The sequence below is a fragment of the Populus euphratica genome, unplaced genomic scaffold (assembly GCF_000495115.2).
Source record: "Populus euphratica unplaced genomic scaffold, PopEup_1.0 scaffold2005.1, whole genome shotgun sequence".
NCBI classification, from domain to species: Eukaryota; Viridiplantae; Streptophyta; class Magnoliopsida; order Malpighiales; family Salicaceae; genus Populus; species Populus euphratica.
In genome coordinates, this window is record NW_011501860.1 from 9,114 (window position 1) to 13,806 (window position 4,693).

At 37.3% G+C, this 4,693-nt stretch overlaps 1 pseudogene; it reads right to left on the reverse strand.

Annotated features, from left to right (window-relative positions):
- Nucleotides 1-228: 228 nt before the first annotated feature.
- On the reverse strand, nt 229-4,297 carry LOC105118537 (uncharacterized; annotated as a pseudogene).
- Between the last annotated feature and the right edge of the window lie 396 nt (nt 4,298-4,693).

Sequence of the window (4,693 nt, forward strand, 5' to 3'; positions counted from 1 at the left end):
TAATTGTTGTTTTTAATTTTTACAATTAACCTCCCTGTGGTTCGACCTCGGTCTTGCCGGGTTATTTATTACTTCGACACTCCTGCACTTGGGAGAAGACATCAATCTTTTCGTCGTGTCAGATGTTAACTTAAACAAAGGAGCTGGAGGGGCGTTGATTTTATCATTGTATACTGAGCACTTATGACATTTTCAGACATAGTTGATGCAATCCTTCTCTAATGTCATCTAGATGTAACCAGCTCTTTGTATCTTCCTAGCCATCATGTGTCCATTAACATGGGTTGAGCAAATCCCTTCATGGACTTCCTATAACGCTCTTTTTGCCTCAAACTCTTCCAAACATCTCAATAAAGTACCATCGGATGATTTCTTATACAAAATCTCCCTATTAAGATAAAAATCCATTGCTAACCTCCCCAAGGTTTTCTTGTTAATTTTGGATGCCCCTATGGGATATGCCTGGTTTTGGATGAAATTCTTGATATCATAGTACCAAGGGTTTTCATCTACTTCTTTTTCGACTGAGTAATAATGAATTGGGTTATTTTTGATATTGATGTGTACCGGTTGTACCTTGTGCCTAAAGTTTATCTTAGTTATAGATGCTAGTATGGCCAAAGCATCTGCAAATGGTTTCCTTCCCTTCCCAGATGGTTGAACTCTATTTCCTCAAATTTTCTAGCTAGTTTAGATAGGTATTCTTCATAAGGCCTTAACTTCTTTTCCTTGATTTGCCATTATCCTTTTACTTGGGGAATGATCGGCATTGAGTCTCCATACACTTCTATCTTTCTAATGTTCATCTCTAATGCAGCCTCCAAAACGAGAATGCAAGCTTCATACTCAGTTGTGTTATTGGTGCACCCGAACTGCAACTTAACTAAAATCGGATACTGCTTCTTATTAGGAGAGATTATCACTACACCCCCTCCATTACCACATACATTTATAGCACCATCAAAGTACATAACCCACCAATCTGATTTCTCTTCCTTAATTGCAAACACATCTTCATCAAGAAAGTCAAAGTTCAATTACTCATAATCTTCCATAGCATGGTTAGCCAAGTGATTGGTAATAACACTCCCTTTTGACGGCTTTCCTTCTCTATATACTATGTCATACTCAGCCAATAGAACTTGCCATCTTGCAATTCGGCTAGACAGATATGGCTTTTCACAAATGTACCGAACAGATCTAATTTGGAAATTAACCACGTAGTGTGATACAACATATACTGATGTAATCTATCTATAGCCTATATTAGTGCGCAACATAGCTTCTCTATCACAGGATACCTAGACTCACATTCCGTGAACTTTTTGCTCCTGTAATAAATGGCCCTTTCCTTCCTTCTAGTTTCATCGTGTTGCCCAAGCACACATCCCAATGATGTTTTGATTATGGTTAGGTACAATATCAATGGCCTTTTTGGTGCAAGAGGAACAAGCAGAGGTGGATTCAGCAAGTACTGCTTGATTTTCTTAACAGCCTCTTCACACTCTTCATTCCATATTCCAGGGTTCTTCTTCCTTAACAAACAAAAGATCGAGTCACAAGTCATGGTTAATTGGGATATAAACCGAGCAATGTAATTCAACCTTTCTAAGAAACCTCTCACATCCTTCTTAGTCTTGGGATGTGGCATAGATTCAATAGCCTTTACTTTATCGGGATCCACTTTTATCACCACAAATCCCAACAACTTACCAGATTTCACCCCGAATGAACACTTTGCTGTGTTAAGCCTTAACTTATATTTCCTTAGCCTTTCAAATAATTTCTTCAATATTTAGACATGATTCTCTCCCTCTTTAGATTTAGCAATCATGTCATCCACGTATACTTCAATCATTTTGTGCATCATGTCCTGAAATAAAGTCACCATAGCCCTTTGGTAGGTGGCCCTAACATTCTTTAAACCAATTGGCATGACTTTATAGCAAAAGGTTCCCCATAATGTTACAAAGGTTGTCTTCTCCTTGTCCTCTTGCGCCATTTTTATTTGATTATAACCTGAAAACCCATCCACAAAGTAATATTTAGAGTTGTGTACTACATTATCAACTAACATATCTATGTCTGGTAAAGGGAAATTATCTTTAGGACTAGCCCAATTTAAGTCCCTAAAGTCCATACAAACTTTAATTTTACCTTCCTTTTTGGGTACCACCACTATTTTCGACACCCATTGTGGATACTTGACTACTTCCAAAAAACTAGCATTCTATTGTTTTTTGATTTCTGCCTTTACTTTGATTAAGACCTCCAGATGAGTTCTCCTCAACTTCTACTTAATCGACTTGTATCCTTCCACTAGTGGTATCCTATGTACTACGATATTCGTATCCAAAGTAGGCATATCCTCGTAGGACCAGGCAAAGACATCTAAGTAATCTTGGAGCTATGCAATCATCTCTTCTTTCTTTTCAAGGGTGATCAAAGTCCCTATTGTCAGCTCTCTCTTGATTTCTTCATTACCCACATTTATGGTTTGAAGTTCCTTTTTAGCGGGCCTCCAAGCTTGTTCATGTTGTTCTATTAATTTTATGAATTCCGATATGTTTTTATCCTCCCATTTCTCATCTTCTATTACTACTATGTATTCTTTAAAGTTTGGTCATTCATTCTCAATGTGAAGTGTAGGAGTTCTTATGAAGGATCCACTTTCAAGGTTCCTGAAAACGGGAAGTGATGTGTAAATGCACAGTAAGACATCAAGATGAATTTAAAAAAAATACATGATTTCATTAAAAGGAAAAGATTGGCTCAAGAAAACAAAAATAAAATCCAATTGACATCTTGAGCTTCGATTGTCAATGAATAAAACCAAAACAGAAAAAGGCAAACAATCATAGATAAAGTTATAATCGAACAATCATTGTTGATTACATTTTGAGAACCAATGGAGCTTCTTAGGTCTTCCAGTTCTGGAACTTCTCTTCTTTGGCTAGCTTTCAAATGAAAGATTTAACGGTAACTTCTTCCAGAGTGTAGATGGTTAGTTGCGGCAACTCTTCATCCCTTCTTTAAGATTCAATCTGCTCAGCAATGTCCTCGACTTGATCTTCCTCCAGCGTGTTTATGTTTATTGAAGAAAGCTTATGAAGGAGGTTTCCATGTCCCTTATCAGGCTGCATCACATATGCGGCATTTGGGAAAGAAATTCTGATTGGAGGGATGTCTAAGCTTTCTTCTTCAGGCTTTCTTCTTCAGGCTCACATATCAGGCTTATTAGATATATTATTATAAAACATGCTTTGGTTAAGGAGTTATTGATACTTCAAGTGCAAAATGATGATATAAAACCATGATAAAAATGCACTTTTAAGTACTAATCAGTAGGGAGGCAGTAGGGGCATTTCTATGCATCTTGATGATGGATGAATCAGGGTGGCGAATACAGATTGCTTGGCCGCGGTTGGAAAAATTTTGTTTTGATTTTCGGTGGACGAAACATGTGACAGGGGCTGAAATAGTGTGGTGCTGTTGCGTCAATGAAATTTTATGGGGTTGATTAAGTGTCTTGGGTATGACAATCACCTATGGAAAGCCCGATCAGATGGGATTTTGATGCTCGATTGCTATGTGTTGTATGCTTTAGCAGGTTCAGTTGGGAACTTTATGAAAAAACTTCGACACAAGACTTTATTGATCATTGACTACTACAATGTAATCTTTAAAGTTTGGCCATTCATTCTCAATGTGAAGTGTAAATGTTGTTGTGGAAGATTCGCTTTCAGGGTTCCTAAAAACAGGAAGTGATGTGTAAATGCATAGAAAGATATCAAGATGAATTTTGAAAACAATGCATGATTTCATTAAAAGGAAAAGATTGGCTCAAGAAAATAAAAATAAAATCCAATTGACATCTTGAGCTTCAATTATCAATGAATAAAACCAAAACAGCAAAAGGCAAACAATCATAGATACAGTTATAATCGAACAATCATTGTTGATTACATTTTAAAAACTAATGGAGCTTCTTAGGTCTCCCAATTCTAGAACTTCTCTCCTTCGACTAGCTTTCGAATGAAAGTTTTGGTCGTAACTTCTTCCAATAGATGGTTAGTTGCGGCAACTCTTCATCCTTTCTTTCGAATTCAATCTTCTCAGCAATGTCCTCGACTTGATCTTCCTCTAGAGTGTTTATGTTTATTGAAGAAAGTTTATGAAGGAGGTTTCCATGTCCCTTATCAAGTTGCATCACATATGCGGCTTTTGGAAATGAAATTCTGATTGGAGGGATGGCTAAGCTTTCTTCTTTAGGCTTTCTTCCTTTAATCCTGGCCATTCTCTTCTCCCTTCTTGCACCAGCAGCTCACTTGTAATCCTCCTTAGGCTTATATCCAAGTATCCAAGCCTAAGCCTCTATTCTGCAGCTTTCAGTTTGATTATATCAATCCACTTAAGTTTTCCTTCCTCGATGTCACATGGGAAAGGAATCTTGCGCTTCAAACAGCTTTTAGCGGCCACTTTGGTGGCCTTTGAGATGTCTGGTTTCCTCACCATAATGTTCTTAAGCACCTACTCGGTATTCATAACCTCAAACATATGAAGATTTCCATCCTTACAATCTTCAGCTTTAATGAATGGAACCACCATATTCTTACCATTGATATAGTCTTAACGAGGATGGTTTGGTGCACTACTTTGGTAGGTTTTCGAATGTGTGCATAGATGTATAAAA